Below are 20,081 nucleotides of genomic sequence, written 5' to 3'. Positions count from 1 at the left end.
GTGGGCTAGTCCAGGCATGTTCTTCTCACGGCAATGACAAGGGTATAAGAGGTGCTATGGAAATTCCCTGACTTGGTTTAGAATGGGTATACTACCACCTCTGTGCACAAGCCATTAAAAGAACCAAGGTGAACCCAAAGTCAGGAGTGGGAAACAACTTTCAGCCACAATAAGGCTACGGCAAGGGTGTAGAAGCAAGAAATGCTGAAGAATTGGGTATAAAAATGCAACAAGTCACAGGTCCTCATTCAGGATCATTGTCAAAATTACACATAATCTCTAATTTTTGTTGCCAAGAACTTTGAAAACTTCTTCTCTACATTGTAAGACACTGGCCTTTGTCAGTTAAGAATTAGATCCACATAGAAGTGCAGATTGATCCTAGAAGCATTCAGGTGAGTGTGAAATCTGCTGGGTGAAGAAGTGATACTCTTAGAACTCGAAGCTACAGTGAGTGATGGTCATACTAAAGTGACCGAGATAAGGGCCATATGTACTTGGAGCAGCTCTATTTGCTCTCAGCATGGCACTCACCATAACATCAGAAGCATGCAACAACAAGCACTTTCATATAAAGGCACCAATTTGCTACTATTACTCAGCACTATTTACACAGGAAATTAATAAGCTTAAATTTGTCATTTTGATAATCTTAAAAACCAAATAAAACTTACTGGTAATAATAAGTACTAGAGTATATAGGGTGCTGTAAAATTTTTTTTGATGCCATAACTAAAAAAAAAAAATTGCTAACAAAAAATGTTTTAACCATACAATATTATGAAAACCATATATTTTAACTATAAGTCTTCATGATAAGCAACTATATAATTTGATGTTATATATTGTATTTATAATCACTATTTTGATATCAATTAAAAGAAAAATATAAATACATTATGGGAAACCCCATGGCTCACTGGTAAAGAATCCTCCTGCCAGTGCAACAGTCACAGGAAACATGGGTTCCATCCCTGTGTTGGAAATATCCCCTGGAGAAGGAAATGACTACCCATTCCAGTATTCTTGGGCTTCCTGGGTGGCAATAGTGGTCAAGAACCTGCCTGCCAATGCAGGAGACATAAGTAAATGTAGATTCGATCCCTGGGTCAGGAAGATTCCTTGGAGGAGGGCATAGCGACACACTCCAGTATTCTTGCCTGGAGAATCCTCTGGACAGTGGAGCCTGGTGGGCTACCATCCATGGGGTCACAAAGAGTTGGACACAACTGAAGTGACTTAGCAAGCAGGCATAAAAACATTTGTTGGATCCACCAATGCTATAAATGCCTTTGAATAATTTTGCTATCACTGAGACTAAATTTCACAACACTTGGTATTCCTAATTCCTTTCAAGATAGCTTAGTCTCAGTACTTTAATTACAGATTATTCTTTCTTCTCTCTTCTTTTATGCTCACATCTATAAGGACTAAAGCCCATGCAGGGTAGGGAGAAGGAGGAGAAAAGATGTTGGTTTTAAAAACTAGTGGCAGAATCCTTATAAGAGAAAAATATATTTATCACATCTTGATTGGCCTCTGGCTATAGAGAGATATTCCTTATGAGTGCAGGATGGGCAACAAGTGAAGAAAAGAGGGTCAAATTGCCCTATGTAATAAGAAGTTTTTGTGGAAGGGGGTAGTGGGGGTGGAGTCTGAGGACAAAGTAGAAACTGAGGGAGGAGCTAAATGAAGATGGTATCAACCAAAAAATAATGCAAGAAGCTGAAATAGGAAGAGAGTTTATTTGGGCTCTTATAAACTGTAATTCCAGAGACATAGATTTGGGTTGCCCCCAAAAGAGTGTCCTGAGGAAGAGAAAAACCCAGGGGCTTATAAAAACAAAAAGCCATGAGGATGTTAAGGTGCCCAGTAAGACTTGTGATTAACTCTGACTTGAGTCAGAAAATATTCATTCCATGGTTGCAAGGATGGTTCAATGTATGCAAATCAAAGTGAAATACCACACTCACAAAAGGAAAGACAAAACCACATGATCATCTCAATAGACTCAGATAAAGCATTTGACAAAATTCAACATCCATTCATGATAAAATCTCTCACCAAAGTGGGCATAGAGGGAACATATGTCAACATAATAAAAGATATTTATGATCAATGCACACCTAAGGTATAATACTCAATGATGAAAAGCTGAAAGCCTTCCCATGAAAATCTGGAACAAAACATTGATGCACTGTCTCACCACTTCCATTCAACATAGTATTGGAAATCCTAGCAACGGCAATCAAACAAGAAAAAGAAAAATATGGTATCAAAATTGGAAGGGAAGAGATAAAACTGTCAAGATTCATAGATGACATAATATTCTATCTAGAGAACCCTAAAATCTCCACACAAAAACTATTAGAATAAATTAATTCAGCAAGGTAGCAGAATACAAAATTAATATAAAGAAACCTGCTGCATTTCTATGTACTAGCAATGAAATATCAGAAAGAGAAAATTTTTAAAAAATCATGTTCAAAATCGTGCCAAAAAAATAAAATACCTAGGTGCCGGGGTCCAGCCCCGGCTGACCCAGGGTATTCGAAGCGGGGATGGCGTCGGCGAGGATCAGGATACAATAGCTTCAATTAGATATTAATTAAAATACAAAGAGTAATAGAATAAGGATAGCTCAGTAGGAAAATTCAGTGGAGAAAAGAGGCTGAGTAGCTTGGTTTACGCAGGAGACCAATAAAACTTCAAGACAAGAAGTTTGCACCACTTACGTAGGCCGCAGGTGTCCTTCCGGTCTCCCGAAGGAGAGGAGACACTGAGGCCTCCCCGGCCGGATCTTAGAAGCCCAGGCATAATTAGTAAGCATGGCGGGTTCCACGCTCCAGATGGAGACTCAGCCAGAGTGAGAGAGAGCGACATGGGGAGACCAGTATTTCGAGGAACTGATCCCAATTCTTTATTTTCCATGGTCTACTTTTATACAATGAGATGTTATGCAAAAGTCACGCTGGGGTCAGCAGTCCTGACTTTTATCAAAGTCAGGTGCTTCATACAAATGTATACAGAGGTCTTAGGGGTGTTACATCATCTTCTGGCCAGGGGGCCTGCTGATAATTTATGACCCTCTCCTTGTGACAACGGTCAGTCAACCAGGACACTTATTTCTCCAGGGGTGATTGTTCTTAAAACAGACGCCACCCAAATAAAGTTACATTCCTATAGGGTGAGGGTGTAGTGGGTTTTAGTTAAGGAAAGAATTTACTTAGCCTAAGGTCTAACGTGATTAATATCAAAGGTTAATACTTATTTCTTCTATATATTCATTAATGTGTGTAAGGGCAGGGGATGTGGAGACTTAGCAACAAACATTGGCTCAAAAATGAAGAACCCTTCACTAATACAATTTCTAATCAGCCCATTATACTCATACTAATAGTTTTCTAACTTTTCTAAGGAACTTGTTTTTAGAAGGTTTAAAGCATCTCATGCCTCTCACGGTTGGGAGGCTGTGAGCAATCACATGTGGCCGAACAAGCCTGTCAGGCAGGCTAGAGAACCTTCAGAGGAGTTTGTAGGTTAAAACACTCTGGTCACGCCCAGGAGTTTTTATTAACTGGAGCTCTAAGTTAACTCCTTCTCCGAAAGAGGTGGTGGGGGACAGCCCCCCGTAAAGTCAGAGGTGTAGGTGAGAGCACAAAGTAGTAAAGTAGGCAGGCTCTGGTTATGGGGGTAGATGCTCGAGGATTTCCAGGGGGACTCCTGAGGCTCGATCCCGCCTTTGCGTATGTCGAGCTTCCTTCCTCATGACCTTTGCCACGGGCGGAGTACCTCACTCTGGCCCCCAACACCTAGGAATAAATTCAACCAAGGAGAAGAAAGACCTATAAGCTGAAAACCGTAAAACACTGATAAAGGAAACTGAAGATGAGTCAAAGAAGTAGAAAGATATCCCATGCTTTTGGATTGGAAGAATTAATATTGATAAAATGGCTATACCACCCAATGCAATCTACAGATTTAATGATATCCCTATCAAAATACCCATGACCTTTTTCACATAACTAGAATAATCCTAAAATTTATACGGAATAACAACAACAACAACAACAAAAACAGAATTACCAAAGCGATACTAAGGGAAAAGAACAAAACTGAAGAAGTAACATCTCCATACTTCAGACAATACCATAAAGCTACAGTAATCCAAAGTGTGGTATTGGCAAAAAAAAAAAAAAAACAGATATATAAATCAATATAACAGAGCCCAGAAATAAACTCACACACATATGCTCAATTAATCTATAGCAAAGGAGGCAGGAATACGGAATGGAGAGAAGACAGTTTTTCAACAAGTGGTATTGGAAAAGCTGGACAGCTAAATGTAAACCAATGAAATTAGAACACTCCCTCACATCATACTCAAAATGGCTTAAAGATATAAATATGACTCTATACCATAAAACCCCTAGACGGGAACATTGGCAAAAAACATTCTCAGATATAAATCTTAGCAACATTTTCTTAGATAACAGTCTCCCAAGGCAAAAGAAATGAAAGCAAATACAAACAAATGGAATCTAGTCAAACTTAAAAGCTTTTGCACGACAAAGAAAACCATCAACAAAACAAAAAGACAACGAAATGGTAGGAAATATCTGTGAATGATGCAACCACCAAGGGATTAGTTTCCAAAATATACAAATAGCTCATATAACTCAGTATCAGAAAAATAAACAACTCAATCAAAAAATGGGCCAAAGAACTATATAGACATTTTTTTTTCCCAAAGAAGATACACAACTGGCTAATAAGCATATGAAAAGATGCTCAACATCACTAATAATAGAGAAATGTAAATCAAAGTCACAATAAGGTATCATTTCACATGGGTCAGAATGACTATCATCAAAAAGTCTACAAATAATAAATGCTGCAGAGAATTCCCAGGTAGTCCAGGGGTTAGGATTCCATGCTTCTACCTCAGGGGGCATGAATTTGATCCCTGGTCAGGGAACTAAGATCCCTCACACCATATGGTGTGGCCAAAATAATAATAATAAATGCTGGAGAGGGTGTGGAGAAAAGGGAACTCTCCTACACTATTGGTGGGAATGTAAATTGGTGCAGCCACTATGGAAAACAGTATGGAAGTTCCTAAAAAAACTAAAAACAGAGCAATCATTTGATCCAGCAATTTCACTTCTGGGCTGCTGCTGCTGCTGCTGCTAAGTCCCTTCAGTCGTGTCTGACTCTGTGCGACCCCATAGACGGCAGCCCACCAGGCTCCCCCGTCTTTGGGATTCTCCAGGCAAGAACACTGGAGTGGGTTGCCATTTCCTTCTCCAATGCATGAAAGTGAAAAGTGAAAAGGAAGTCGCTCAGTCGTGTCCGACTCTTCGCGACCCCATGGACTGCAGCCCACCAGGCTCCTCTGTCCACGGGATCTTCCAGGCAAGAGTACTGGAGTGGGGTGCCATCACCTTCTCTGTCACTTCTGGGCATGTATCCATAAAAGACAGAAACTCAGATTTGAAAAGATACATGCACCCCAAAGTTTGTAAAAGCATTATTTACAATATCCAAGACATGAAAACAACCCACGTGCCCATCAACAGATAACTGGCTTAAGAAGATGTGGTATACACACACAGTGGAATATTACTCAGCCATAAAAAAGAATCAAATATTGCCATTTGCAGCAACATGGATGGACCTAGAGACTATTATACTAAGTGAAATAAGTCAGAGAAAGACAAATATTGTATCACTTATATGTGTAATCTAAAAAATAGTACAAACGAATTTACCTACAAAACAGATATAGACTCACAGACATAGAAAACAAACTTACAGTTACCAAAGGGGAAAGAGGGAAGATAAATTAAGAATATGAGATTAATAGACACAAACCACTCTACATAATAAACAGCAAGGATTTACTGCAGAGCACAAGGAATTATATTCAATATCTGGTAATAATTTGTAATGGAAAATGACCTGAAATGTATTAATATTAATATAGTTATATTATTTCAGAGTATATATATATATATATATATATATATATAACTTAATCACTTTGTCATATACCTGAAACTAATACAATATTGTAAATAACTATACTTCAATTTAAAATAAAAATAAAAATCAATATTTGTCCTTAAGGAATCACAAGTTGTTTTAGGGTAGGGGTCTGGTAAGTAGATAGACTGTCACAAGCAAGTTTAGGGTAAGGATCTGATAAATGTCTTGAGTTTCTGGCAAATGTTCCAGATGACGTCATCAGGTCAAAGGTTCAATTCCATCCAGGCTGAGATGAGCAAAAGTGATGCTTCCTTAATGGCCTCCCAGCTCTATTTTAGAGAGCTCTCTTAGCAATACTAATTCCATTTTGATTTTCCTTTCATCATAGAGAGAGAAGGCTGGTAAAGTAACAAGAGCCCAGAGAACAGATGGCTGTGTATAAATTCAAGGTTGTGGGCATAGCTGTGGATCTTGAAGAACAAGTATAGCTAATATCTATCTCAAAGTGCTTGCTGAGCTCTGCTGCAGTATCACACAAACCTGACATCAACCTCCACAAATCATGAGTAAAACACCGACAATATGTTTCAAAGCAATCAGAGAACTGTTTCCTTCAGGTTAACCAGGAGCAAAGAAAAGGGAATATTCATGAAAGGTGAAACAGAAAGAGGAAGAATTTGTGAGCAGAATATATAAGCAAGAGGTGACTAGGAGAAATGCAAGCAGGGTTACTAGATAAAATAAAAGACACCCAGTCAAATTTTAATTTCAGATCACACTTTTTTTGGTCTAAGGATATCTCAAATATTGCCTGAAACATATTTATATTTTAAAAAGTAATGTATTATTTGCTAAATGTAGCAAGCCTCCTCCACCCAAGAATCTTCTGATCTGTTGTAGCAAGCATGTGTTTCTCTTTTTAATTTGAGATGACTAAACATTTCTCCCAACATTCTAGCAGATAGGAGGACCTGAGACACTCCAGACAAGTGACTAATATGTAATGCATCCATTTTCCTTACTAGCTAGTAATTGATACTAACCCAGTCATCTATTCCTCACGTTTTTTTAGAGTACTTTAAAATGGGGACCATTGTCCCAGCAGCCTCTTTCTGGTGCTACAGAAGGAATAAAAAGTAAAGACTAGAAGTAGGCTTCATTTTCTGGCATTATGGACAGATTAGATACTCTGAACAATCTCACAATTGAATTAACTAAAATGCAGGATAAAATGTTTCTTAGAATACTTTGAATGCTTCTGAGTCGCATTCACAGGAATCTATATAATCCAGAAATGAAATGAGAGCAGGAACTCCAAGTGGTAAGCAAGTATGAAACTCTGCCTCGAGGGTTTGTGCTAATTCTGGAAGCACATTCAATAAATCTGCAGGATGCATGGTAGAAAGGAAAACCCCAGATACTACCCAAGGTAGGGTATCAAATAGAAGATTTCTGTACCAGGTTGAGATGGCAAAGGTCCACACCCCCAGGAAAAAAGTAATGAAACCAAACCTCTCTCTGCTGGAAGGAGCAATCTACCTCCACCTGTATGCTGGCTGGAAGAGGAAAAAATTCCGCTTAAGATATCATAACCTGAGGGCTCTCTCTCATGGGTTCACAGTGTAAGTTCACATCAACTCTGTGATCCGAAAATTCAAATTTAAAGTGGCCGCAGGGGAATTCCTGAAAAAGAATGATGGCAGCATCATGAAATTATTGATTCTCTCCGAAACTCACCCTGAAACTAAATTGGACAAGCTAAAGATGCTGGCAAATGCTCACCACCAAAGATTCCCCACCCAAGTGAAAAGCTGGGAAGCAGACCTGAGAATGAGTGTAACCATGAGGAACCCTCATGGGCTACAAATCTTGGTGCAAATATGACACATTGTGGGTGGAAGAGGACAGTAGTCTCTGTCTTTCAGAATCTCAGATACCCAGGAATTGCCCTCTAGTGTCTCCCACCGACAGAACCATGAGGAAGCCAGCCAACATGGGAACCCATGAAACAGGCCTTAGGTGTCAGCTCCCTATGTGACAGAGCAAAGGAGGGGAGGGGCCAAGAAAAGGGCCACGAGCAAACATGCAAGTGACCAGCACAGCCACCCCTTCCCTTACTGCTGTCATCCTGGCAGTGCCTGTCAAGGAGTGACCATGAGGTGGAAAGCCTCTGCCCACCTACACTGACCTCTCAAAGCTGTGTGAAGCCATCCGACATTCTGAAGTCATTTGGTACTACAGCACAACCAGGCTTAGTTTGAAAGACACAGAAATTGGTATTCTACCACTTTGAAGGACTCTGCTAATAACAAAAAACCCTCAATAGGGGACATTGGCTTAGTAATGTCCTTTCCTGAGTAATGTCCTTTTCCAGTAGTCATGTATGGATGTGAGAGTTGGACTATAAAGAAAGCTGAGTGCTGAAGAATTGATGCTTTTGAACTGTGGTGTTGGAGAAGACTCTTGAGAGTCCCTTGGACTGCAAGGAGTCCATCCTAAAGGAAATCAGTCCTGAATGTTCATTTGAAGGACTGATGTTGAAGCTGAAACTCCAATACTTCGGCCACCTGATACAAAGAGCTAACTCATTTGAAAAGACCCTGATGCTGGGAAAGATTGAAGGCAGGAGAAGAAGAGGACAACAGAGGATGAGATGGTTGAATGGCATCACCAACTTGATGGACATGAGTCTGAGTGGACTCTGGGAGTTGGTGATGGATAGGGAGGCCTGGCGTGCTGAAGTCCATGGGATGGCAAAGAGTCAGACACTGAGTGACTGAACTGAGTAACAGGGAAAGTAATTAGAAACTAGAATGGCAATCCGTTGCCTGCAGTGGGAAGCATTTGGTAGAACTGTCACTGAAGTAATCTGGAAGATGTATCTAGTGAATTTATAAACCTAGGGGAAGAGTTCAAAAAGCAAAATGTTAGTCATATGTTTTAGTTACAATTGGCTGCATTCAACAAGTTGCCAGGGGGAAGATAGGAGCTCACAGAAATTTGGCAGGTTTGCAGAAAAGGGCAAGAAAGAACAGAGTCCACAAACTGAGGGATTTGTACAGTGTCTCTCAACCATGGGGTAAGATAACATTCAGGAAGTTTTGGTACAACAAAGGCCAATTAAAACTCAGCTTTGGGGCAAATACCTAGTCAAGGTAGGGACATCTGAATTAGTCATCACTACTTTCAAAATGATAGTAGAGGCTGTCAGTTGAGGTTGAATCAGCAGTGTAATAACCAATAAATTCTCTCATTGGAACAATGGCTCAGGGTAAAGATAATGTGCTTATCTGGGATTTGGGGCTATTTTTTAAACACAGATTCCAAAAAGAGAATGTGATAAACAGCTTTTTATAAATTTGAAAACCATATGGAACAAATCAATCCCTAGGTGGGAAAGTCCTTACCAACGATAACTGAAGAAATAGAAAACCCAAATATTCTCACAATTATCAAATAAATTTAATCAATATTTTAAAACCTTTCTACAAAGAAAACTTTGTAGTTTGTAGTTCTCCGGGTCGCAAAGGGTAGAACATGACGGAGCAATTAACACAGACACAAAGAAAACTAGATACAGAGAAATTCACAGTCAAATTCCATCAAAACATTCTTATAAAAAATAATTGTAATCTTACATTAATTCTTCCAAAGCACATAAAAAAAATTATTCCCCCTCCACAATTCATATTTTCAGGCTACCATAATTCCATACCTATCCCAGACAAAGACAGTTCAAGAAAGGAAGCTGATCACCAAGTTAGGCTCTGTTTAAGAACGAAAGAATATCCTAAGGAAAATATTGTAACCCTGAATCCCAAACTTTATAAAATGATAATGTAACATAATCAAGTTAATTTCCTTCTCAGGAATGAAAGTTTGACCTAAAATTAAATATGATTAACCTAAATATTATTTCAGTACATTTAAGAAGGGGCTTCCCAAGTAGCTCAAGTGGTCAAGAATTTGCCTGCAATGCCAGAGATCTGGGTTTGACCCCTGGTTCAGGAAGATCCCCTGGAGAAGGGCATGGCGACCCACTCCAGTATTCTTGCCTGGAGAATCCCATGGACAGAAGAGCCTGGCAGGCTACAGTCCATGGGGTCACAAAGAGTCACACACGACTAAGCAGCTGATACTTTTCACTTTCAGATATAAGAATTTAATAAAATTCAATATCCATTTATTATTTTTGAAAACCTTAAGAAACTAGAAACAGTCTCTAACTTATTGAAAGGTATCTAAAAATAACCAATAGCCAACCATACTTAAAGCAGTGGTTTCAGGACAGATGCTGGGACTTCCCTCGTGGTCCAGTGGTTCAGATGGCACACTTCCAGTGCATGGGGCACGGGTTCAACCCCTGCTCAGGAAACTAAGATCCTATGTGCCATGTGGTATGGTCAAAAGAATTTTTTTTTTTTTAATTTTAAAGAAAGAACAAACACTGTAAGATTTCACTTACATGTGAACTCTAAAAGCTAATAAACATAACAAAACAGGGAGAGACTCATAGATACAAAGAAGAGATGTGGTCACCAGAGGAGAGATAGTATGGGGATGGACAAAACAGGTGGATTAAGATGTACAAACTTCCAGTTATAGAATAAATAAGTCATGGGGATATAATGCACAGCACAGGGAATGTGGTTAATAATATTATTATAACTTTGTATAGTAATAGATGGTAACTAAACATTATGGTGATCATTTTGTAATGTAAAAGGACATCAAATCACTATGCTGTACACCTGAAACTAATACAATATTGTAAGTCAATTATATGTTAATAAAAACAAATATATAAATAAAGATAAAATTTTAAAACCTTTAAAATTTCACTCTTAGTCACTGACTGGCCCAAGACACAGATGCCTGTTTACCATAACTTCTATTTAACATTGTACTAGAGATCTTAGACTACAGGTAAGGTAAGAAAAATATGTTTTAAAGGATTTGAAAGCAATAAATAGGCCAATATCTGCATATCATATGACTGTCCACATATAAATTCAAAAACAGCTACAAATCAGACAAAATCCCCATGTAAATGTCAATCACATTGCTTTGCACCCTCAAAAACCAGTCAGAAATAATAATTTTTAATAGATACATTTTAATATACTTAAAAAATACATTTAGCTAGGGGAAAAACTTAACAAAAGATGTACATCTTTTTATAGAAAAAATGTAAAACTTTATTGCAAGAGTGTGAATGATCTAAATAAATGGAGAAACATGCCCTATTCCTAGTGAAAAAGATTTAATATCATACTGAAGATAATTCTTATCAAAATGACCTTTAGAATCACGTACACACTTTACAAATTTCCAAAATATTGTTCAGAGAAACATACAAAAGGAAAAGAACTAGGAAGAGAATACTTACCACAAATTTTTGAGTATCTATGTTTGGGTGGGGCTGAGAAGAGAATTGAATTGGGAAGGTATTTTTCCCAAGGTATTGGAGGCTTCTGAGGTTTCAGTAACGTTCTGTTCCTTAATCTGGACCATAGATCTGCAGGTATTTCTTATTTTTCATTAAAAGGTACATTTGTGTTTATGCACTTTGACTAAATGTTTCAGAATTCAAAAAAACAAGAATACTTGCTCAAATTGTCCACTAGCCTATATAGCTCTCTTAAAAACTCCTGATAATGTTAACCCATTAAACTATGTAAGTATTGAGATTTAGTTGTACTAGATTTTCCTTATCTAGTACAGGACCTGGGATGAAAAAATAGCTCCACAAATTATTTTAAATGAGTGAATAAACAAAGCCTCATTAACTCTATGTAATGGCATGCATCCATCCCAAAGTCAATTATTCTAATCCTATGAACTATGCTTCGTGTTCACATGTCTCTAAGCCTTGCTGGTGTTCCTATAGTTTCCTGCCCACTGTCTACTGGATTTCCTCTGCTGAAATGCTTGACTCACTTCCTCATATAAGTTTAATGAAGTTGTCAGCAAAGCCCTTTTTCATCAGACAGCCTAACTTGTGTTTCACTTAAGGTCTTATTAGCATGCCTAATTATACTTCCTGAAACAGTTTATTAACCTTCTAAATTTGTGCATATGGCCTGGCATCACATTCAGTTTGCATCTACACACCAAGGGAAGTTGGGGAACCCGAACCATTTCCTGGGACTTGAGTAGTATGGCAAGAGCACCTGGGGCTTTCTGGGGAGTTCACGAAGAACGGATTGAGGCGGTAGTTGGAGCAATGTAAATTGGGCTTAGCTTTCAGCAGCAAGGCAACCCACTCCAGTATTCTTGCCTGGAGAATCTCATGGGCAGAGGAGCCTGGAGGGCTACGGTCCATGGGGTCGCAAAGAGTCGGACACGACTGCGTGACTAACACACACTCAACAGCAACAGTGATAGGAGCTCATCTGCTCCAGCCTGTGGCAGCAAACTCCTGAGTCCACCCTGACTCTGTGTTTCAGGGTTTAGTCCCCATGAAAAGCTTCCACAACACAGATTATTTCTGCCCAGAAGATTACTACATTTTTAAAAAGAGGCTACTGGTCCCCTCCATACCTCCTGGGGGCTCATGCTCATTAGTGACTCGAACATGGGGTTTCTTCTGATGACTTTGACAGAATAACACCAAGCAACTTGAGGCGGTTGGTTTCATGCCATTTTGGGAGAAATTGGGGGCCTGGGGAAGATGAAGCAAAGCTAACATATGTCCAGACTAGTCCACTCTCAGGCAGCCAGAGAGACCACCTGACTCTATAAGAATCTTCTCCTCCTGCTGCTTCTCCCCTCCCCTCCCTGCAGGGTTAAGAACTACCAGTGTAAACTGAGTTCCTGCAATACACCCAAAGCTCCTCATGGAATAGGTATGGATTAAACTCTAAATGTGATTCTGAGCTAATTCTATATATAAATATAACACATTCAGAGTAGGAAAATAAACTTAACAGAATTCTAGTTCTTGGGTTTCAATTGCTTCCCAAGGTACTTTATGCCCAGATCACGAACCTGAGGCTACTTCCTGCCTCTAACAGCATGTCCTCTCAAAAGCACCAGCAGTTTTCAGCCCTCGGGATGGAATGCAGTGGTACGATTTTATCTGGCAACCCAAGCTGCCTTCTGGACCTAGAAGATGCATAACTTTGAGCATGTCATGCAAACTTCTTCACTCTCCCTTTCTCATCTGTAAAGTGAGGATCACATACTACCCTGCCCCCTTTTTGGGTTGTTGAGAGGGTAAAAGTTACTATAATATATTGGGTGGTTTGAGAAGAGTATGTACCCAGTAAACTGCAGTTACCTGACTTAATGGGCTTCCTCAGTGGCTCAAAAAGTAAAGAATCAGCCTGCAATGCAGGAGACCTGGGTTTGATCCCTGGGACAGGAAAATCCCTTGGAGAAGGGAATGGCTACTCACTCAAGTATTCTTGCCTGGAAAATCCTATGGACAGAGGAGCCTGGTGGGCTACAATCCATGGGGTCTCAAAGAGTCGGACACGACTCAGTAACTAACAAACACACACACACATCTGACTTAATAATTGTTCCATCTCCCTCTCATATCACAGAGATACTCTCTCCCTTCCTTCCCCAAAATTCTCCATGAGACTAAAGCGTTGACTCTGAGTCAGATTGTCCTGGATTCTAGGACTTCTCTGGTGGTTCAGCGGCTAAAACTCTGCGCTCCCAGTGCAGGGGGTCTGAGTTTGTTCCCTGGCCAGGGAACTAGATCCCACATGCCACAGCTAAGACTTGGCATACCCAAAAAAAATAATAATAATAATAATTAGCCTCCAATTAAAATAAATAAATTTAAATTAAAAAAATTTTTTTAATATTCTGGGTTACAATCACAACTATGCTGATCAACAGAGGTACAACCTTCAGCAAGCCACTTACCTTCTCAAAACCCACTGGAATAAGCACACCTCAAACTTTTTACCAGATAATTTCTAGAAATCAGTCAGTTCAATTCTCAGTAAACAACACTCTTTATTACTGCCTCAGTTTCTCAAATAAAATTGCTAGTATCCCAATGCAGATTATCTTAATTTATACAAAAAATTATTAACATAACCTTTAGAATCAGTTATTCGTAAATCAGGAAAAATTTCTCATTTGTGGGAACACTGGAAAGATGTTTTTCAACAGGAGGTCTCCCTGCATCTTTGGGGCCTCACTCCACACCCACACGCTTTAAAGAACAGCTTAAGAACTGCACCCAACTTCTAAGAGGAGCCTGATGCCTGCTCTGAACCAAAAAACATTCATGTTCCTATTCTTAAAAGTGTAGGACAGCATGGGGTGATTAAGCAATTATTTCCTTGATGCAATGCTCTTTTCTTTTTGGTGGGTGTTCCCTCTTCTCTTAATTTGGCAATTTAACATCTCTAATTAAAGATACTTCTGTAACCTAGAACTACTATAACTTGTGTATCTACCCCGGGGACACATAAGGGTATTTCCAGGGCTTGCTTTGTCTGTCGCCCTCTGCCTAATGGGAAATGGGGTGTGGGAGGGTGTCTTTGAGGCTATGTGTGGGCAGACTGATCTGGCTGAGAACTAGTGACTCTTTTGGCACTTTTCCTTCATAGTAAAATTCCTTAACATTTGTCATAAACTAATTTAGGGATTTCTCTCTTTACTGACCTTCCTCCTCATTACCACTCCCAACACACACACACACACACACACACACACACTCATTATTACCTCTGTGATGCTGGATTTGGTCACCACAACATATCCAGCACCAAGCACCACACTGCGCACCTAGTATGCACTTCTTAAGTATCTGTTGAATGAATGAGCAAATTTAAAGTTTCCTGTGGAAGTAGATGCTTTATGTACCTCTCTCTTTTGGAATAAATTTCATTTTAGGGTTAGGATTTTAGGGGCCAATAGTTCAGAGTCATTGAGGTGAGGGGGAAGTCATCAGACAGCTTTATTTCTAATGTAATTGGACTGGAGCATATGGTGTGGGTGTGTAACTACATCCACATATGAGCATATGGATGTGGATGGACTTTCTAAGGCCTCCAGAATGAAGAGACTTACCAGTGACTAACCAGAGACTTACCCACTCCTCACCCCAAGTTGAACAATCAGAGGCCACATGGAGTATGGCAGAAATCAGATTCAGTTCAGTTCAGTCATTCAGTTGTGTCCTACTCTTTGCGACCCCATGAATCACAGCACACCGGGCCTCCCTGTCCATCACCAACTCCCAGAGTTCACCCAAACCCATGTCCATCAAGTCAGTGATACCATCCAGCCATCTCATCCTCTCATCTCCTTCTCCTCCTGCCCCCAATCCCTCCCAGCATCAGAGTCTTTTCCAATGAGTCAACTCTTCACATGAGGTGGCCAAAGTACTGGAATTTCAGCTTCAGTATCAGTCCTTCCAATGAACACCCAGGACTGATCTCCTTTAGGATGGACTGGTTGGATCTCCTTGCAGTCCAAGGGACTCTCAAGAGTCTTCTCCAACACCACAGTTCAAAAGTATCAATTCTTCAGCACTCAGCTTTTTTCATAGTCCAACTCTCACATCCATACATGACCACTGGAAAAACCACAGCCTTGACTAGACGGACCTTTGTTGGCAACGTAATGTCTCTGCTTTTGAATATGCTATCTAGGTTGGTCATAACTTTCCTTCCAAGGAGTAAGCATCTTTTAATTTCATGGCTGCAGTCACCATCTGCAGTGATTTTGGAGCCCCCAAAAATAAAGTCTGACACTGTTTCCACTGTTTCCCCATCTATTTCCCATGAAGTGATGGGACCAGATGCCATGATCTTCGTTTTCTGAATGCTGAGCTTTAAGCCAACTTTTTCATCTCCTCTTTCACTTTCATCAAGAGGCTTTTTAGTTCCTCTTCACTTTCTGCCATGAGGGTGGTGTCATCTGCATATCTGAGGTTATTGATATTTCTCCTGGCAATCTTGATTCCAGCTTGTGCTTCTTCCAGCCCAGTGTTTCTCATGATGTACTCTGTATATAAGTTAAATGAGCAGGGTGACAACATACAGCCTTGACGTACTCTTTTTCCTATTTGGAACCAGTCTGTTGTTGTTCCAGTTCTAACTGTTGCTTCCTGACCTGCCTACAGGTTTCTCAAGAGGCAGGTCAGGTGGTCTGGTATTTCCATCTCTTTCAGAATTTTCCACAGTTTATTGTGATCCACACAGTCAAAGGCTTTGTCATAGTCAATAAAGCAGAAATAGATGTTTTTCTGGAACTCTATTGCTTTTTCGATGATCCAGCAGATGTTGGCAATTTGATCTCTAAGCCTATTCTATGGATGAGCAACTCCAAAAGAGTGAAAGTGGAGGGAGGCTGGCTGGGTCCAACATGTCCGGTTCCTTCTGAAGTCAATCAAATAAGTTACTTCCTCCCATTCCCCTCACGTGGGGAAGAATGAGCTGGGCCATGGATTAAGTACAAGGCCAGATACATCATTTCATCCTGGAAAGACCCACCTCCATCAGATCAGCAATCAGCTAGCCAACAATCTGGTGAACCCCAGGTTGGGGTCATGATGCTTAGCCTAAAAAGGGCCAGCCCTTTTTAGTGTGACAGGTGACCAAGAGAGGGCCCTCCACACCTGGCCTGAGCTGCCACAGCTGTCAAAAAAACAAAAAAAATGAGGTTTTCATGTTGTAAACCAGGCTGATACCATTTAGAGTGCCATCAGAGACAGAAAGGCACACATACAGAGAGAGAGAGAGAGCGAGCTTCCAGGCCCCTGTCTAGCCAGCTTGGGAAGTGTCCCCAGGTTCCCAAGTAAATGTCAGTGGAGCCACTCACTGGATCAAGTGAAACAGTGGCCACAGTCTGAAGGTCAAGTTTATCTAGACCTGAGACCCTTATCTGAGGTCCTGAAGGGTGAGGAGGGAATAGGCAGGTCCTACATACTCTATAGCAGTCAATCCTCAGCCTCCTTCTCATTCCCCTCCTTCCTTCTGGCACCTCGTCTCCTGCCCAAAGTTCCCAGTATTCTTGCACTTTCAGCTTCCCAGAGGCCATCCAGATCTCTTCTCTCTGGAGTGTCCCCCAAAATCACAAAATTAAGTCTCTACTTTTCCCATCATTATTCCTGACCCCAAACTCAAGCTCCCTCAAGAAAGCTAAACTAGATGTCAGGAAGAAAACATATCACTGAGTTAATTTACACAAAGGCTGTCCCTTTTTGTCCAAAACACAATTAGTAGAATTACACGAGCAGGTGTGTCCTCTCTGAATGTAATTTCTGGGATGTTACTGCAAATTACAATCCCATGGAACACTTGCCTTGGGCTGAAGCTGACAGTGAAGATAGCACAACAGAAGGAGAAAGGAATCTGCGGCCTCGATGGCATAACTGAGTTGACGATTGTAACATGCCTGGAGCCTACCGTTTTCTTCCTATGGATTTCTTGTCATGTAATAGAGTAATTTCTTAGCATTATATTACTCATGGGTCTAGTGGTAAAAGTAAAGTCTGATGTTATAAAGAACAATATTGCATAGGAACCTGGAATGTTAGGATCCATGAATCAACGTAAGTTGGATGTGATCACACAGGAGATAGCAAGAGTAAACATCAAAATTTTAGGAGTCAGTGAACTAAAATGGATGGGAAGATTTAAACATCAAAATTTTGGGCAAGAAACCCAGAAATGGACTAAAATGGATGGGAATGGCGCAATCCAAAAAATGATAGAATGATTTAACTTTCAGATGATTCATTATCACAGTAACCAACTGCCCCAAGGGATTGGGGCAGAGCTCAAGTTGGGTTCGACAGAGGACAAGATAGCTGGTACTATCACAAAAAAAGATGTCCTTTTCATCACGGGAGTTTGAATAGACTCTGGAAGTTGGTGATGGACAGGGAGTAACAGGCAAGCTTTGATTCATGGAAGCAAGACAAAGAGTTGGTTTTACCAAGAGAATTCACTGAGTGACTGAACTTCCAACAACACAAGGGACATTTCATGGACATCAAAGATGGGCAACAATGAAATCAGACATTCTTTGCAGCCAAAGATGGAACCTATACAATCAGCAAAAGCAAGAAGATATTTTTAAAGCAAAAGAGGTTACATTGAATAAACAGAAGAACTGTTCAGGTATAACCTAAATCAAAAGGTCTTGATGACAAATAGATTCAAGTTAAGTTCTTCACAGTGATGATGAGGTTCAATACTGTATAGAGACCAAAAACCATCCCAGAAAAATGTTAGGAGTGTGGAGAAAAAGAAGCTAAAGGCAAGTGGGCCATTTGAATAGGAATAGCAAGAAGAGATAAGATAGGCCCCTAAGTGATATGGACAAAATAAAATGGGAAAGACTAGAAATCTCTTCAAGGAAGTGATGGAGTCCATCCTAAAGATCAGTCCTGGAGTTTTGCTACTTTTCAACTCATTAAATGCTGAGAGGGATTGGGGGCAGGAGGAGAAGGGGACGACAGAGGAAGTGCTGCACGTGAGTTTATGCTGGAAGTTGGTGATGGACAAATTTGTGAAATTCAACAAAGGGTTGGATAAACTGAGGTGACTGAACTTTTTATTCCAACCCCAAAGAAGGGCAATGCCAAAGAATGTTCAAACTATAACCACAGTGGTGTGATCACTCACATAGAGCCAGACATTCATTTCACAGCTTTTGCTATGCAAGATTATTCCAGTTTTGCTATTTAAACCCTGTGAAAGTGCTGCACTCAAGCTGCCAGCAAATTTGTCAACAGGGTTGGAAAGGTCAATTTTATTGCAATGAACAGTTCAAAGAACATAACTGCAGATGTACATGCTGGATTTACCCTTCAAGCTAGAAAAAGCAACAGAGAACAGAGATTGAAATGCCAACATCCGTTGGATCATACAAAAAGTAAGAGAATTCCAGAACTTCTGCTTCACTGACTACACTAAAGCCTTTGACTGTGTGGATCACAACAAACTGTAGAAAATTCTTAAAGAGGTGGGAATACCAGACCACCTTACCTGCCTCCTGAGAAACCTGTATGCAGGTCAAGAAGCAACAGTTAGACCTGCATGTGGAACAATGGACTGGTTCCAAATTGGGAAAGGAGTACATCAAGGCTGTATATTGCCACCCTGCTTATTTAACTTATACACAGAGTACATCATGCGAAATGCCAGGCTGGATGAAGCACAAGCTAGAATCAAGACTGCCAGGAGAAATATCAATAACCTCAGATATGCAGATGACACCACCCTAATGGCAGAAATCAAAGAAGAACTAAAGAGCCTCTTGATGAAATTGAAAGAGGAGAGTTAAAAAGCTGGCTGAAAACTCAACATTCAGAAAACTAAGATCATGGCATCCAGTCCCATCACTTCATGGAAAATAGATGGGGAAACAATGGAAACAGTGACAGACTTTATTTTCTTGGGCTCCAAAATCACTGCAGATGGTGACTGCAGCCATGAAATTAAAAGACAGTTGCTCCTTGGAAGAAAAGCTATGACCAACCTAGATAGCATATTGAAAAGTAGAAACATCACTTTGCCAACATAGATCCACATAGTTAAAGCTACTTTTCCACTAGTCACATGTAGATGCAAGAGTTGGACCATGAAGAAAGCTGAGCACCAAAGAATTGATGCTTTCAAACAGTGGTGCTGGAGAAGACTCTTGAGAGTCCCTTGGACTGCAAGGAGATCAAACCAGTCAATCCTAAAGGAAATCAACCCTGAATATTCATTGGAAGGACCGATTGAAGTTGAAGCTCCAGTACTTTGGCCGCATGGTGGAAAGAATTAACTCATTGAAAAAGACACTGATGCTGATAAAGATTGAGGGCAGGAGGAGAAGGGGGTGATAGAGGATGAGATAGTTGGATGGCATCACCAACTCAATGGACATGAGTTTGAGCAAACACTGATAGATAGTGAAGGACAGGGAAGCCTGGCATCTTGCAGTCCATGTGGTCACAAAGGAAAACATATTACTCATTACAAAATTCTCCCAGGATTAGGGGAAGTGTGTAAATTGAGCAAATGTAAGATTAGATTCTGACTTCATTTAAAATTTCAATATTTTATTCATTGTGGTTTTATAGGGAAAGGGTAAGATAAACGGGGAGGGTAGCAAGGATGCATATA

This window comes from Bos mutus, chromosome 3 (assembly GCF_027580195.1).
Source record: "Bos mutus isolate GX-2022 chromosome 3, NWIPB_WYAK_1.1, whole genome shotgun sequence".
NCBI lineage: Eukaryota > Metazoa > Chordata > Mammalia > Artiodactyla > Bovidae > Bos > Bos mutus.
The sequence above is the reverse complement of the archived record's forward strand: the minus strand, read 5'-3'. Positions refer to the sequence as shown.